The following is an 18954-nucleotide window of genomic DNA, read 5'->3' on the forward strand; positions in this document are numbered from 1 at the left end:
CAATCAACAAGGATCTACTGTATAGCACAAGGAAGTCTACTCAATATTCTGTGATAACCTATATGGGAAAAGAATCTGAAAAAGAATGGATATAGGTATATGTGTAACTGAATCACTTTGTTGTGCACCTGAAATGAACACAACATTGTAAATCAACTACACTCCAATATAAAATTAAATTAAATTTTAAAAAGTTTAAAAAGAAGCATTCTAGCCAAGGAGCATTTATATTCTATTATTTCTAGTCATAATATATGTACATAAGTATATAATAATATATAATGAATAATTATATATGTATTATTATGCATCATATAGACATATATCAATAAATTCAGAAAGACATATGACAACATATAAAAAGTACTTATCTCGAGGTGGTAAGATTACTATACTTTTCTGTATTGTCTTTTTTTTTTTTTACAATGAACATGTATTAATTTTATAATAGAAATATTCTTTAGAGGTGTTTGTATGTCTTAACTATTTTGAGAAGTCTGGCATTTTATTTATTTTTATTTATTTTTTGAATTTTAGAATTTTATTTATTTTTTTATACAGCAGGTTATTAGTTATCCATTTTATACATATTAGTGTATATATGTCAATCCCAATCTCCCAATTGGCATTTTAATCTATAGATGTCAGATGTTTTTCATATTCAATAAATATTAAGTTCACAGACAAGAAAACTATAATTATATGAAGAATTCATGGAGAGAAAACAACTCCTACCTTCTGGAGAGAAACTGATAAAAACATAACATGTGCTGTGAGACCCAGCAGCGTAATGGAGGCAGTAAATCTCTAGATGCTCTATGCCTTTACGAGTCCCTATAAAGGAGTACCTCTTCTCTCTGTAACAGAAATAACATAGACACACACATTTATTTAAAGGACAGGCTGAATGAAAATTATCCTTAAGTACACAGTGGAGCTATACAGGCTGCTGCCTGTTTTCAAGTGGGGTCTCAGAGAAAAACAGCTGGAAATATTACCACTTTTTTTAAAAAATAAATTTATTTATTTATTTATTTTTGGCTGCATTGGGTTTCTGTTGCTGTGCACAAGCTTTCTCTAGTTGCGGCGCGTGGGAGCTACTCTTCATTGCAGTACGTGGGCTTCTCATTGTGGTGGCTTCTCTTGTTGCAGAGCATGGGCTCTAGGCGCGCAGGCTTCAGTAGTTGTGGAAAGCGGGCTCAGTAGTTGTGGTTCGTGGGCTCTAGAGCGCAGGCTCAGTAGTTGTGGTGCATGGGCTTAGTTGCTCTGCGGCATGTGGGATCTTCACGCACCAGGGATCAAAGCCGTGTCCCCTGAATTGGCAAGCGGATTCTTAACCGCTGTGCCATGAGGGAAGTCCTATTTTTTTTTTTTTTAATTTACCATTTTAACCGTTTTATTTATTTCCTTTTGACTGTATCGGGTCTTAGTTGTGGCATGAGGGATCTTTGTTGTGCCATGTGGGCTTCTTAGTTGCGGCATGCATGCGGGATCTAGTTCCCTGACCAGGGATTGAAGCCAGGCCCTCTGCATTGGAAGCGTGGAGTCTTAACCACTGGACCACCAGGGAAGTCCCCCATTACCACTTATTTGTTATATGACCTTGGGAACATTACTTATCCTCTCTGTGCCTTAGTTTCCTCATCTGTAAATAGGGATAATAACAGTACCCAAGTAGAAGGGTTATTATAAAGATTATATTCATAAAGTACAACAGTGTCAGATACAATAACAATAGTGTATGCCATATATGTGGTTTTTAAAGATAAATACCTGAGTGGGGTTGATTATAGTAATAGAGACTCTTCACAGAGCATATTACTTTCAGTGATATTTTACTTCTGTTAACATCTCAAGTAATTCTCACTTCAGTGCTATGAATGGATATTATTACCACCTGGCCCTCAGCTTTGCAAATCAGAAACTTGATTTTATCAGAGCTCCCCAAACTGTTACAAACTCACAAGAACTGATAAATTTAAAAAGGCAACTTTTTGTTGTTCCAAAATGATAGCAGATGGACTGGATATAATACTATTTCCTGCTACCTGGTCTATTTAAGTACAAACCACTTAGCAATTACCTGTTCAGTGTAAAGATAAAGCAAGTAGAATTGAAAAACTCAAACTGGACCTTCCATCAAACCACAGTAGTGTGCTTTTCTACTGTGTTACTAATCTCCTCTTACACTTGATATGATACCTTGAGAAAGCATCACCAATGGAATATTCTTGCCAAGAATGTTTAATCTCAATCTAATAATCAAAAACAAAAATCAGAAAAATCTAAATTAAGGGACATCTTGCAAACAATTTGCCCAGACTTTTAAAACATGTCAACAACATGACACAAAAAGTCTGGGAATTTTTCTTTTTTTTAAGTTTAAAGGAGATTAAATGGATATGACAACTGAATACAATGCACGATCCTGAACTGGATCTTGGAATCAGGGGAAAAAAAGACAGCTATAATTACTGAACAGTTGGGAAATTTAAAATACAGACTTTTAAAATCCTTATTAGTTAATACATTTAACATTAGGTGGATTATTCCTGTAAATAAAAATTATTCATTCATGCATTTATATGCATCATAGTTAATTAAACATCTATTCAGCGTGATAGGCCTGCAGATAATAAAAATTCTTGCAAGTAACAGACCCTAAAATACAGTCTTGGCCTGGCCAAAGAGGTCAGGTGAAGGGTAGTGCGGGCCCCTCTATCTTAGTCTGGCAAGTCAGCAAAGTGGCTAAACCACCATCTGATATATTTGGGACTCAGGCCATCTTCCTACTGAAGTGTTTTCCCTTCTAATGAAGGGGAAAAATTCAGAATGTTGGAGCAGGCTGCTGCTTCATGCAGCCTTCAATAAAGTTCTACAAGAAAGAGTGGCACATCAGGAAGCAGAGAAGGGAAAAAAAGATAGCTTTGCCAAAAGAGCTACTTTCTGTCTGTGGCTCAGCGTCAGATGATCTGGAGCTCGGCAGGACTGAAGAAGCCAAATTATAAATGTTTTATAATTATCTTTTATTTATTTTTGAATAGGTTATTTGCATGATATAGAATTTGAGAGATATAAAAAGGCAGTGAAAAATTTCCCATCCAGTCTTGTCCCCCAGACATCTATTTTCCCTCCCCAGAGGCAATCCCTGCTACCGCTCATGTATTCTTCCAGAAATGTTTAATGCATTGCCATATCTATACATGTATTCTTCCAGAAATGTTTAATGCATTGCCATATCTATACATGTATTTACAGAAATGGAGCAGGTTATACACTCTGTTCTATACCTTGCTTTCCTTATGTAATATGTTTTGTCAATTGATGACTTCAGTACATAGAGAGCTGCATTATTATATATTATTTTCATAAAGCTTATACTGTAAAAACTATAGAGTAGATAAGAACTCAAGAGGACACAACAGGTGTTTTCCCATGGAAAGGAAAAAAAATACTGGCCACCAGACAAAAAAGAGCATTGAGGTATCTGAATGTAGAGTACTGAAGATGACAACTGAGAAAGGTAGCTGGGAGGATTTGTCTGAAGACATCTTTGGATTCAGAGAGTACCAGTGCACTGTGGCAGAACATCTGAAAAGTTACTGAAGCCTTTGCCATGAGAGGGGTGCAAAAGTGGCTAAGACTGATCTGGCAGACATTAAGGAGACTGGGGTTTGAGGAAACAGGGTGAAGAGTACCTGGTCCTCACAACTGGAGACCACAGCAAGAACCGCAGCAGTAGACTAAGTATATGAAGTCCAGAGGCCCAGCAAGAGGAAACACATCTCAGTGGATGACGGCACATGGTGCCCAAATGCCAAGGGCCCTGAGTAACTCAGCAGAGACCAGCAAGCAGAGAGAAGAATGTGGAAGCCCATGCTTATCCGCTGATATCAGGATGATACGAGTCTCCCCAGGAACTTGGGGAAGAGCAGAAGGGAAGGAGAGGATAAGAAGAAGAATCTTAGTTTAAAGCCTAAATTGACTCAATTTTAACTCAGAAGTGACCAAATTGCTACCAGTTGGTAAGATTAAGTTTTCCTTTATCTATGGAAGTGATGGGGTGGGGGGACCAGGAGAAGAGGTTTGTGAGTTAATTCTGTTTCACACATAGGCAAACAGTATTTTACACACTTAATAAAATTTAAACCTACATAGCTCATAAGGCTGTTATAAGGATTCAATGAAATGGTTGTGTGAAAATGTACAAAGAATAAATGGTGTGATTTTCTGGTTACAATTTTTTTTTATATCTTTATTGGAGTATAATTGCTTTACAATGTTGTGTTAGTTTCTGCTGGCTACAGTTTTTGATAGCAACCTTTCTGTGACGTCCCTCCAAGTTCTGGGGAACTTCACTGTGGTCCCATAATTCCAGATTTTATTATACATGCCCACTTCCAAAGAGTATTAGCTTTGAAGTAAGTGAATCCTCAGTTCAAATTCTACCTCTGTCACCCACTAGCTGTAAGAATCTGGGGAAGTAACTTAACTTCTCTGAGTCTCTGAACCTTTATTCATAAAACATAGTGTGACAATCAAAAATTATGTTATACTGTATTAAGTGAAATAATGAAATGTACACACGATATTGTCTTTAATAACCAAAAATCATTGTATACATATATTATGTATATAATTATATGTATATATATATATATATATATAATATATATTATGTATTAAGATAATGAAACAAACAATTACTTCCTCTAAAGGTTAAACAATGTTGCCCAGTTTTTGATTTGGAAATTTTGATAATCTTGTCCATGTCCTGACTCTAATATATTGAGCTCTGTAATATATGGCTCTTGGTTATTGTTCCCAGGGCAATGGAGTACTAAACATCCCCACACACTGTGAAGAAAGCAGGCCTATGTCATAATAAAAGCATTCAATATAAAATATATGATATATAAACAGCAATCTCTTCAAATCTTACTCTGAGACTGAGTATAGGGATTGGATATGGTAATTTCCCATTGTCTTAAAATAGAAATTGTCTTTTTAAAAAAGATATTTTTTAAAAAAGGTATTTATCTCAAATCTAACACATGTTAGAAAGAAAAAACTACTCAGTAGATAATAATGTTGATTTCTGGTTAAAGATGGTAGATTGAACATATACTTAATTCCATCCCCTTTCAAAACCACATTAAAATACAATATAATATTAAATATTTCATTAAAAAGCATGAAACAAGAAAGAAAAAGAGAATGAGAGATGAATGACAGTACCAAAATTTGGAAACTAGACGGCAGAAGGACTACAGCTAACTGACTTGGCAAATCCAAACAAACTAAATCTTAAACCAGTAGGAGGTAAAGCCAGGAAAAAATTTTATTTGCATTACAGTTTCCAAGAAACTTAGTAACTGGTAGCACCCAGACTTATGGAAGTAGGTTAAAGGTAGAAATAAGAGCAAGGCTGGTTGGAAGTCTGTTTAAGAATTAGTCTCTTGCATTCCCTCTCTACCATCCGCAACTGGACAAGTACCCCTCCCTCTATCATCCTAGCAGAAGACAATGTTTATTCTTTGGAGTGGTAAAACAGAAGGTTCCCAAACTGGGAAATTGGGAGAATTCTGGTCAGCAGAGTACTCTATTGAAAACAGAACTGAATGAAATTTTATACTTTGAATATGAGATCCCAAGTCCTCTTCTACTTAGTTTGTAAAATAAACTAGTAGCGCATCTTGTAACCTCTAGGTAGGAGAGTGAAAGACTCTTCTTTGGAGAATCTAACTGGATTAAAAAGAAGGTTCTCAATAAATTGACACTGGGAGTTCCTGAACAAAACAGCATAGTCAGATCTATGGAATCCACAGTCATCAAGCCCCAATTATGTATTATCTAGATATCCCCCTTTCTTATCACCTTAAACATGAGCAGTGGGAAATTAATGGATTAAATGTGAAGCTGAAAAAAAATCAAGAAGTAGAAATATAATCATTTATTTAGAGATATTCTTCTTCATAAATACTAAAAGAAACACCTAAAAAGAACCAAAAGTGATTGCTTCTGGTAATTGGAAAAATGGTGAAAAGAGGTATAGAACAGGAAACTGCTAATTTCTTTTAAAAATAAGTCTTGTAGGACTACTTGATTTTTTAAACAATGTGCATGTGTAACTTTGATAAATATAGAACAAAACAGTATAAAATTAACATTAACAATGATCTGTAGGAACTTAGCAATTCAAATTTAAATTCTTAAATGTGGCTGCGTATGAACTGCTGTATTGTCCAACCTTAAAGGGTAAGTTTCTAGAAAACAGGTGTTACACCAGACAAATATCTGCTATGGCAGCCAGCACATGGCAGGTAACTAAACATTGCTACTTTAACTGGTAACAATGAAAAACAAAAACAGGCCCTGTGGTGGGTTCTAGACCTCCTGGGTTCAAATCTTGACTCTAACCCTTTCTAGTTATACAGTCTTGGACAAGATATTAAATCTCTTTTTGTTTATGCTTTCTTATCTGTAAAAGCCTCATTTCATAGGAATGTTGTGAGTGTTAACATATATTATAGGAAGAGTGTTTAGCACAGTGCCTGAGGCATAAGGAATGGTTAATAAATGCTAGCTATTTTAATTTTAATCCCAAAATCTTAACTCTGGATGTTAAGGATCATGTCTACTGTACCTCCTCCTACTCCCTTGCACAGACCTTATGACATTTTATTTCCCACAAATGTCTTGTTCAACAACTCTAACCCTAACCATCACCCTAAAATCAATATTGCCCGGTTCACTTCAAAACACAAACTAGAAATAAATATCTGGAACCACCTCTTTTGTCTTATCCATTCTTACTTTCCTTTTCCTTTAAGGCAGCCTGGAGCAGGATTTGTAACCAGAGGACCTAAGTTTGGGTAGGTCATTTAGCCTCTCTGACTATCCATTTTCTCATCTGTAAAGTGGAGATGATAATACCTGCTGGAGTGGATACTTGAAGTTTGCCTCTCCACCATGCTTTTCTGCTACTTCTGCTAACTGTATAACAATTTTCCTTTTGACAACTCACCCGTTCGACAGCTTTAGAGGTGGGCCTAACTGCCAAAGCCAGTCAGCATAGCCCCCTATCCCTCTGTCCACAGTGAGGTTTCCAAGGATGAATACTTAATCAGATCAGGACCACTGACACTCAAAACTGTCAGTGACACCAAGAGTGGAGCTGACAATGAAGCCAATTCAGGGGATAAGAACTGGGAGCCTCAGATTAGTCTTTCTGGAGACCATTCTATCCTATAAACCACAATATCTCCTTTTAGCCTAAGCTTGTGTGTGTGGAGTGGGGAGGGAGGGGCGGGGGGAGGGGAGGGCAGAGAGGGCGAGTGTTCTTCAGTTAAATGAATCTTAACTCCTACCAACCATGTAAGTATTATCTCTACTGTTTCTAAGATCAACTGAGATAATAAATATAAAAATCTTGGATAAATGTAAGAGTATGCAAATGTTAATTGTTAAAAATTGTAATAACATAAGCCCGATTTCTTCACAAAGTATACTATCCTTGTAATAGTTATAACTTATTTTCACAAAAATAAAGTACCTTATTAAAAATCTGGACATGATGGATAGTATTTGTGAATATATATTTTGCATAAAAAATATAAGAATGCACAATTGTCCAAATTATTCCAGGTCATGCATGTGACAGCAGCTCAGACGGCTTCCTTATCTACCAAATTTAAAAGGTTAGGCTAGTACACCCCAAATCTCTATTTCACCCTTTGATATTTAAAGTTGTATGCTCCATAAACCTATTTGAATCCTTTTGAAAATATGTATTCTGTACTAATTACTTACAAGTGAATTTTATCAGACTTACTTAGTAAAGTCTAGAGTAGTACAATTATTTTATTATTTATAAGTAAAACACGAATTAAAGAGAAATTGAAAAATGGTACCTAGTCCCTAAAAAGCTGATTTTATAAATGTATAAAATAAAATACTCTGAAGTCAGAATAAAAACTAGAAATAAATGATATGCCAAATGACCTCAAAGGCTATAAAAAGGCATTTGTTTTCTTAAATAGATCCATCTCTTCCTGTCTACAGGATTAATCTGACTGACAATTCTTTTCTTTCTGGCTAAAGCAAAAGTAAACTTTAGCTCAACTCCTGTTTCATTTCTCAGAAACGAAATAAGTGCAATTGAAATAAATGCTGCTTTACAGTATTTGCTTCATCTGATATCTCCTAGGTCTTATCTCTAGATTATGCTCCTTTAGGTAAAGGATGAGATAATCAGGTAATAAGGATGCCTTTGGTCTCATTTTCCATTATCAATACCTAATGATAACAATGAATATAATAATGAGAAAATCATGAGCATGAATGTATACATTTTTTTCATGATGGAAAATATCCAATACAAAATGGAAAAAAAAAACTGGGCTGTAATGGCATTTTTTAAAGAAAGAAAATGATGAGATAAGAATGCTATTCTTTAATTAAAAACAAGTTATAATATCAGGGTCACTGGTAAAAGTTTAATACCAATTAAAAATAGTATTAGACAGATAATTAGTCAGGAAACATAATAAAATGCTTAAATTCCAGTCCAACAAAACCAACAACTCTTCTTAATAAACTGGATTATGAAGAATGTGGTATTTTAATAAATATACTTTAAGTCAGTTTTGTCCTTCAAAATGGTTATCTTCAGAGGCTGTAAACCAAGCCCAGAAATGCCAGAATTGTGAAAAATATTTCTGGAATTTCTCTTTTGTAATTGACTCTATAGTTAACTTTTGTACCACACAAGATCCCTTGTTGTTTCTGACCCCAAAAGGCATACATAACTTTTGACCCACTAAGCTTAGTTTGACATGACATTTAGTTGGTTTAAGAATTCAGATGAAACTAGTGTGTGCATGCAAAATAGTATGTTAAGGAACAAAAGCAATTCCATAAATATTTTGTGCAAAGGCAGTATCCATGGAGTAAGTCTACAGTTTCCAAAAGTGCTTCTGAGAGTCAAAAAATAATATTTTAAAATGTTGTTTGTCGCCTTCCCTATAACTATGTCTTAAATTAAGAATAAAATAGCAGTCTGAATATGCAGACATAAAATATCAAATTTCAGATTGTGAGAATAAATTTTTTTAAAACAGCAGCTTCTAAAAATTAATTCAATTTAACAGTTATTGAATGTATTCTATATATCTACAGGAGTGCTAGGTGCAATAGAAAACAGCAAAATAAGTAATATACAGGCCAGGTGTTCAGAGCAATTATAAGCTAAGTGGAAGAGAAAGTTACGTACAATAACCAGTACAACATTCTACTTCAGTTCTAGACTTAAACATTCTAAATAAAGCTAAAATCTTAGTTATATAAGCTAATTTACATTCAAACGTTTTAGTCCATAGTTTCTCATGTCATTCCTTTTACCACTAGCATTGTGTACTATTATAAATACATATCACATCACATTGTATAAACTTATTTATATATCTGCTCCTTCAGCTGGTCTATGGGCTCCTCCACATGAACTAGAGGTCATGGCACAACATCTACTGTAATGTACATGAAAACAACTGTGTGAATCATAAGGCAGGAAGTTAAATTACTGAAAGAAAGGCAAAGTGGTATGAGAAAATCAGAAAAGGAATGGTTTTAATTCCCACTGGAGAAAGCTTCAAAAACAAGGGAGCATTTAAAGAAAACTGAGATCTTAATACACAGAAACATAACAAGAGAGAGAGGATTATGGGCAGATGGAACAGGAAAAGTTTGAAAAACTATGACGGTAAAGAAGGTACTGGGTATGCTTTAAAATATTCATAATCCAGTATCACTGGAATTCCAAGCTTTTGTGATTGATTGATAGATGTATTAACTATAGGGAGGGGTACTGGGAATAACACTTAGACAAATTAGCAGCAATCTGAGTGGGTCATCTTTCCCAGACCTGTACTACCGGGGGACCAACAGTACAGGTCTATCAAAATGGTGCCACAAAAAATGGCCTTTGAAAATCTATTCATATGTCTGAACACAATTCAGATGTCTATATTATTTTAGAATAATGTAGAGCACTCCTTACCAAATGGCATTTCATGGAATAATACACTCTTAGAGAAATGCAAACATTTGCAGAACCCAGTTCAATTCAGTATGTTTTCCCAAATAATTTGACCATGGAACATTTTGGCCATAAAATTCCTGTTAACATCTCAGTTTGGAAAATATTATTGTAATTTCCCTATTTTTAATATATAAGGTATCACTATACTTTAACTTAAAATTTGAGTCATCAACTGGGTTATTTCATGCATTATGATGTTATATTACTACTGGGAACAACTCCTAAATATCCACCAATTTGGTAGCAAACAGAGGATATGAGACAGTATCATAATAAGAAATTATCAATATAAGTTTACTTCATCTTATATACCCAAACCTACATGGATTATTTAATAGTTTATGGTGGATTAATCATAGGCTACAGTGAAATTTAGTCAGATAAACATAAGGTTTGATTTAGCTACATCTCCTTAAAAAATATAAAGAAACTGGAAACAAGATGAATGTCTACAAATAGGGGAATAGTTAAAAAAATTTTGGTACCTCCATACTACACAATATTGCAGTCATTAAAAAAATAAATTAGAGCTATTTCTACAAAGCACTGTAGAGTGAGAAATGCAAGGTGCAGGTGTGTGTGTGTGTGTGTGTAATCCCATCTTTTAAAGCAATGAACAATTCCTCTCTCTATATGTGTCCATGTATATATGTGTATACACATTAAGTATATGGAGGATATATACGAGATTAAGAAAAAAGACTGCACAAAAATATGATAATTTTACTGGTATATAAAATAAAAATAAGAGCTAAGAAAATGAAGAATATTAAGACCTAGAGAAATTACATCAAAGTTGATTAAAACTAATACAATAAATCTTTCCTATTTGATTTCTTTGATGAATTCCCATTAATTATGGTAGGGGCTGGGGCAGGTGGGATGTACATTTCGTAGCATGAGTTATATATTCTTTCATGGTTTGATTCCTACTTTTCTCACATTCCCAGTATATATTCTACATTCCAGCTATAGTAAACAACCTAGCATTTACTGGGATACTCTGTGCTACTTCATAATCCTGTGCCTTTGTACACACCGTGTCCATTGCCCGAAATGTCCTTTTTCTTGCTTCTCTGTATGTTGAACTCTTAAAAAGTTTATGTGTAAGACTTAGTCAAACAAATATTAAAAATACAACCTGTTGTATAATAAGCATTGAGTAAGTATTACAGGAATTCAAAGTCCTGACTGGAGTAGTCAGGAAAAGCTAGTAAATGAATTAGGTCTTGAAAGATTAGCACTTGAACAGAAGTGAGGAGAGAGGGTACAGGCATACCTCGGAGATATTGCAGGTTCAGTTCCAGACCACTGCAATAAAGCAAATATTATTCTCAAAAAGCAACTCACACAAATTTTTTGGTTTCCCAGTGCATATAAATGTTTACCCTCTACTGTTGTCTATTAATTGTGCAATAGCATTATGTCTAAAAAACGGTGTACATACCTTAATTAAAAAACTTTATTGCTAAAAAATGCTAACAAACATCTGAGCCTTCAGTGAGTCATAATCTTTTCCCTGGTGGAAGGTCCTGCCTCGATACTAATGGCTGCTGACTGATCAGGGTGGTGGTTGCTGAAGGCTGGGGTGGTTGTGGGAATTTCTTAAAATAAGACAACAGTGACGTTTGGTGCATTGATTGACTCTTGCTCTCACCAACAATTTCTCTGTAGCATGCAATGTTGTTTGATAGCATTTTACCCATACCCACAGCAGAACTTCTTTCAAAACTGGACTCAATCCTCTCAAACCCTGCTGCTGCTTTATCAACTAAGTTATTGTCATTTCAACAATCTTCACAGCATCTTCATTAAGAGTAGATTCCACCTCAAGAAACCACTTTCTTTGCTTATCCTTAAGAAGCAACTCCTCACCCATTCAAGTTTTACCATGAGATTGTAGCAATTCAGTCACATCTTCAGGCTCCACTTCTAATTTTAGTTTTTTGCTGTTTCCACCACATCCACAGTTACTTTCTCCACTGAAGTCCTGAACCCCTCAAAGTCATCCATGAGGGTTGCAATCGATTTTTTGTAAACTCCTATTTATGTTGATATTTTGACCTCTTGCCATGAATCACAAATATTCTTAATGGCATTTGGAATGGTGAATCCTTTCCAGAAGGTTTGCAATTTACTTTGCCCAGATCCATCAGAGGAATCACTATCTATGGCAGCTATAGCCTTATTAAATGTATTTCTTAAAGAATAGAGCTTGACAGTTGAAATTACTCCTTGATCCATGGACTGCAGAATGGATGTTGTGTTAGCAGGCATGAAAACAACATGAATCTCATTGTACCTCTCCATCAAAGCTCTTGGGTGACAGGTACATTGTTAATGAGCAGTAATATTTCAAAAGGAATCTCTTTTCTGAGCAGTGGGTCTCAACAGTGGGCTTAAAATATTCAGTAAACCATGTTGTCAACAGACGTGCTGTCTCCCAGGCTTTGTTGTTCCATTTATAGAGCACAGGCAGAGTAGATTTAGCATAATTCTTAAGGGCCTTAGGATTTTCAGAACGGTAAATGATCACTGGCTTCAACTTCAAGTCATCAGCTGCATTAGCCCCAACAAGAGAGTCAGCCTATCCTTTGATGCTTTGAAGCCAGGCACTGACTTCTCCTCTCTACCTATGAAAATCCTAGACGGCATCTTCTTCCAACATAGGGCTATACTGAAAATCTATTGTATAGTGTACCAATCTTCATTATCTTTTTTTTTTTAACATCTTTATTGGAATATAATTGCTTTACAACAGTGTGTTAGTTTCTGCTGTATAACAAAGTGAATCAGCTATACATATACATATATCCCCATATCTCCTCCCTCTTGCGTCTCCCTCCCATCCTCCCTATCCCACCCCTCTAGGTGATCACAAAGCACCAAGCTGATCTCCCTGTGCTATGCAACTGCTTCCCACTAGCTATCTGTTTTACATTTGGTAGTGTATATATGTCCATGCCACTCTCTCACTTCATCCTGGCTTACCCTTCCCCCTCCCCGTGTCCTCAAGTCCATTCTCAACATCTGCATCTTTATTCCTGTCCTGCCCCTAGGTTCTTCATAACCATTTTTTTTTTTTTTTTTTTAGATTCCATATATATGTGTTAGCATACAGTATTTGTTTTTCTCTTTCTTAACCTTCATTATCTTAGCTAGATCTTCTGGGTAACTTGCTGCAGCTTCTACATCAGCACTTGCTGCTTTACCTTGCACTTTGATGCTATGGAGATGGCTTCTTTTCTTAAACCTCATGAACCAACCTCTGCTAGCTTTAAACTTTTTTTTGCAGCGTCCTCAACTCTCTCAGCCTTCACAGAAATGAAAAGCATTAAGGCCTTGCTCTGGATTATGCTTTGGCTTAAGAGAATGTTGTGGCTGGTTTGATCTTCTATCCAAGACCACTAAAACTTTCTTCATATCAGCAATAAGGCTGTTTTGCTTTCTTGTCATTCATATGTTCACTGGACTCACACTTTTAATTTCCTTTAAGAACTCTTCCTTTGCATTCACAACTTGGCTAACTGTCTGGCACAAGAGGCCTAGCTTTCGACCTGTTTTAACTTTCTACATGCCTTGCTCACTGAGCTTAATAATTTCCAGCTTTTGATTTAAAGTGAGAGATGTGCAACTCTTCCTTTCACTTGAACACTTAGAGGCCACTGTAGGGTTATTAATTGGCCTAATTTCAATATTGTTTTGTCTCAGGGAACACGGAGACCCAAGGAGAGGGAGAGAGATGGGGGAACAGCCAGTTAGTGAAGCAGTCAGAACACACATAATACTGATTGAGTTCCATATCTTATATGGGTGTGGTTCCTGGTGCCCCAAAACAATTACACCAGTAACATCAAAGATCACTGATTACAGATCACCATAACAAATACAATAATAAGTAAAAAGTTTGAAATATTGCAAGAATTACTGCCAAAACTTGACACAGAGACATGAAGTGAGCAAATGCTGTTGGAAAAATGGCGCCAAAAGACTTGCTTAATGCAGGGTTGCCACAAACTTTCAATATGTAAAAAATGCAATATCTGTGAAGTGCAATAAAACAAAGTCCAATAAAATGAGGTATGCCTGTATTACAAGTGGGGAGAAAGGACAAAAGCCAAGATATATAGGTGGTATACAGTACATGACATCTTTAGGAGGGTATGTGGTAAATAATTATGGATGGGTAGATGGATTTATCAGAGGATTAATACAGGGAAACAGCAAGTTATAAGATGGGAAGGTTGGAATATGGCCAGATAATTTAGACTCCAAAATATGAAGCAGGGCTTCCCTGGTGGCTCAGTGGTTAAGAATCTGCCTGCCAATGCAGGGGACATGGGTTCCATCCCTGGTCTGGGAAGATCCCACATGCTGTGGAGCAACTAAGCCAGTGCGCCACAACTACTGAACCCGAGTTCTAGAGCCCACGAGCCACAACTACTGAGCCTGAGTTCTAGAGCCCGTGAGCCACAATTACAGAAGCCTGTGTGCCTACAGCCCGTGCTCCGCAACAAGAGAAGCCACCGCAATGAGAAGCCCGTGTACCACAATGAAGAGTAGCCCCCCGCTCTCCGCAACTAGAGAAAGCCCGTGCACAGCAACAAAGACCCAACGCAGCCAAAAATAAATAAATAAATAAGAAGCAAAGGCACCTAAAATCTATCCTGAATACCCAGGCTCTTCAAATAGGAGAATGTAAACCTCATGTGACACTAGAAGGCCCAGAATAAATATAAAGCATCATTCTGGCTCATCAATTTTATTTGAAAATTTGCAGAATTAAGTAATTTAAGTTTTAATTTAAATTTAAAACACTATTTTAAAACATTTATTTAAATTTAATACATTACTTTTATATTAAAAGAAACAGATGTACTATGGAGTGGGATGTAAAATTTGTGCAAATTTTTAAGATAAAACAGGAAACTTCCAAGAAATACTGAGCTTGTGGTGAGCCATGCTACCAGATCCTAGAGGGTGCTCTCATTTACATCCTTTCCTGGCAGTGGAAATACAGTCATGAAAGCGATTTGAGCAAGGTAGTAACAGGACTGAAGTGATGATTTACTTGTACTAATCTAGCAGCAGGATGCAGGCTGGCCTAGAAATGGGGGAGAAGATTAGAAATCTGTATCCTAGCTAAAGAACTATTGCAACAGTCCAGAATAGCAGCTATTAGAATGGAAAGAAACTTGACAAGCTCCATTAAGGAACTTAGTATTTCAACTAATGTAGCAACCTTGCAGTATATTAGAATTGACTGAATGATACTAGACCTTCTTTATATTGAGAGGCAGTTTACTGGTGGTTAAGTACCAACTCTGGTGCCAGAATTCTTAGGTTTAAATTTCAGCTCAGGCACTTACATGCTGTATAACTTTGTACAAACTGTTCTGTTTCTCTACTTCCTCATCTGTGTAATGGGAATAATGACAGTACTACCTACTTCACTGTATTGCTGTGAGGACTAAATGAGTCAATACATGTAAAGCACCTAGAACAGTGCCTGGCACAGTAAACACTATTTAAGTGTTAGCTGCCACAATTACTTTAAAAAAAAACTATTTATATTAACCCTCATCTTTCCTGAGATTTTAAGTTCCAAGGAACTAGGGAGATCTACAGTGTGAGTATATCTTCTCTAATTCTGTGACGGCTCTGGAAAAATCCCTGAATCCTAGAATATCAGCCCAGAGATCAATGAGGGCTTTAAAAACATTATAGGTTGAGCCAGTTCATCAGTACATTTTATACCCTGTTGCCCCTTCGTTACCATTAAAAATATTACCATCAAATTCTCTTACAAATTTTATAACGTATTTTAAAGATGTCCACAGCAAGTGTTTTTGGCTTCTAGTAAGACTAAATTTATTTGATGGAAGATAATTGTTGATACTAAAAAATTGAGAAAATGTATACCTATCTTCTCAGAATGGGCAAACTCAATGAATTACTATATGTTATGATATGTTATAGTGCACTGGTAGGTTTTATTAGGTTGGACCACATAAAATTGACATATTCAATCATTTTTGACTTACAAAAATGACAAATTCATATGGTTCAGCTTAATATTACCTTAAACGTACTTTGGACAAATAATATATACTTTTATTTTTCTTAAGCAAATTCTACACTTTTCTTTGTTTGTTAAAATAAGCATGGAATGGGACTTCCCTGGTGGTGCAGTGGTTAAGAATCCGTCTGCCAGTGCAGGGGACACCGATTCAAGCCCTGGTCTGGGAAGATCCCACATGCCGCAGAGCAACTAAGCCCGTGCGCCACAACTACTGAGCCTGCACTCTACAGCCCACGAGCCACAACTACTAAAGTCCAGGCGCCTAGAGCGTGTGCTCTGCAACAAGAGAAGCCACCGCAATGAGAAGCCACCGCAATGAGAAGTCCACGCACCGCAACAGGAGTAGCCCCCCCTTGCAGCAACTAAAGAAAGCCCGCGTGCAGCAACGAAGACCCAACACAGCCAAAAAAAAAAAAAAAAAAAGCACAGAGTGATTTGAACAAACAAGGTCAACAATAGCAAACAAAATCACTCTTATGTAAGATACCAGTCTGGAACTTGCAAAACTCCTCTGTCTTGACCTTTAACCTCTGATTCCTACCCTAGTTCCTGCAGTGCTGTTGTGAGCAGGCTGGCCTTATAGATGTCTCCCTACCAACTTTGCATGTATTAGTCACCAAATGCCTTGCCTTTGTTCTTAATATTGCTTTTAAAAAAATTATTATTGAAGTATAGTTGATTTACAATATTGTGTTAGTTTTAGGTGTACAGCAAAGTGATTCAGTTTTATATGTATATACACATATTTTTCAGATTATTTTCCATTATAGGTTATTACAAGATATTGAATATAGTTCCCTGTGTTATACAGTAAATCACTGTTGCTTATCTATTTTACATAGAGTAGTGTGTATCTGTTAGTTCCATGCTCCTAATTTATCCCCCCCTTTCCCCTTTGGTATGATATCACTTATATGTGGAACCTAAAAAAAATACAAATGAATCTATATACAAAACAGAAACAGACTCATAACTTAGAAACAAACTCATGGGATATTGCTTGGAAAGATTTTCTAGAATGGTAACATTATTCTTCAGAAACTGAAAGGTTTTTGACTATACTAATGAATGAAAAACCAAATTGTTGACTTTCCACTGAATGCATTTTGTAATGTTTTGGGGGATATTCAAATATAAAATTCGGAAGGTCATACTTATTAAAATCAGTAGCAGCTCTAATTATTTGGCTGGCTATCTGCAATCTGGCCATGTGCAATCATTGTTTCATTCTCTGAGACCAACTAAAAATATAAATAGTATCTTCAGACTTAATTTTAATTTTGAATAGCTCTTGTAATATAGCCATAGTATACATAACAATACATAAAATAATACAAAGACACATTATTAGCATATGTTTTAGTGTGATACTTTCATTTTTCGTTTTAAAAGAGTAAGATGAAATGTACCCCAGCTCTTAAAAACCAAACAAACAAAAAACAAACCAGAACTGCTTTAATTCCTGGATATCAAAAGAATCCAATCTAAGTTATACATCTATATGAAGTTAAATGGACTTGATAAAAATTTACATGTCTTTATTAGCAATAGCTATTTATAAACAGCAAGAAACTTGGAGAAAATATTGCCCCAGACTGCTCTGCATGTTTAGTTAGCTTTAAAGGTTAAAGGGCTCTCTGACGGGAGAGGGAGGACTTCACCCTGGATTACTCCAAAAGGAAAATTTTAGAATTAGTAGAAAGACATAGCTAGAAAGCAGTGATTAACTTGGAACAATGTAGAACCTCATAATACTATGAGCAAAGCTCAAATCCAAGCGAATTCCAACCAGCATTTCCCCACCTCCAATTTATTCTTTATGTGATAATTTTTTTTCAAAATATAAATCTGAGCATAACATCTGCTGCTAAAAACCTTCAATAGCTTTACATTGTTCATGTACTTAAAAATAAAAATGTCTTCAGATGGTCTTGTAGAGCTACTATGATCCGGTTACTTAATTCCTCTAACAACTTTCTATCCATTGACATCTTTTACCAATCAGTTCACTTTATCTTCTGGACACATTGTCCCTTCAGTGGCTGGTATTCTCTATGTTCCTTCTAGCCATATGGCTTCCTGCTATGCCTTCTGCCTAAAATGCTCTTTCCTTCCCTCTTGACATAGTTAACCCATATTCTACTGGCAATTAACTATAAGACAATATAATTCATTATTATATTGGCCTGTGAATGAAGTGTAATGGGGTGGTTATTCTATTAGGTGTCCCTGTATCTTAGTTACCAGCAATAGAAACCAACTCAGTGTAATTTCAGCAGAAAAATTTATTAAAAGATAGGAAGCATCTCACAGAATTCTCCAGGAAGTCGCAGAATCAGCTTTGGAGGCGACCCAGCCAGAAAAGAGGCAGCAGTGTACAATGCTCCTGCTTGGGAGCTGCAAGCTGGATGCTGCCACTAGAATGACTTTTCTGTTATATTGGACACTGGAAGTAGCTGCCACTGCTAGTACTACTTTCTCTGTAAATGGAGTCTGTGGTCTGTTTTTAAATGTCTCTAGGTTTTGCTTCAAAGATGTTGTGTGTATGCTTGATTGACAGAGTCTTGTTTGTGGAGTCACACTCAATATGTAAGGAAGGCTGAGAAAGTAAACAGTTGGCATTTTAAGTCTTTTAGGTAGGAAATATCTCTAATTCAGAATGCAGGGAACTCTCTGAGCACAGAAAGAGGACCCTACTATTAATTAGCCAAGAGCAACAACATATATCCATTAGATTAAGAATGGAGACAGAATTGACAAAAACTTTTCAGAG

General features: G+C 35.9%; 1 protein-coding gene across 25 annotated transcripts in view; it reads right to left on the minus strand.

The window, feature by feature from the left end:
- MBD5 (methyl-CpG binding domain protein 5) overlaps nucleotides 1-18954 on the minus strand; it is a 412237-nt gene that overhangs the window by 146610 nt on the left and 246673 nt on the right. For 23 of the 25 annotated variants that reach the window (XM_082397219.1, XM_082397215.1, XM_082397223.1 and 20 more), the window contains one exon: nucleotides 736-857. The exons of 1 other annotated variant lie outside the window; for it this stretch is intronic. The gene's annotated coding sequence lies outside the window, so the exon portion shown is untranslated. Of the gene's footprint in view, nucleotides 1-735; nucleotides 858-11378; nucleotides 11411-18954 lie in introns of all 25 variants that reach the window. One more of the 25 variants, XM_082397235.1, reaches the window with a different exon arrangement.

The sequence above is a fragment of the Balaenoptera borealis genome (genome assembly GCF_965194805.1).
Source record: "Balaenoptera borealis genome assembly, chromosome: 6".
NCBI lineage: Eukaryota > Metazoa > Chordata > Mammalia > Artiodactyla > Balaenopteridae > Balaenoptera > Balaenoptera borealis.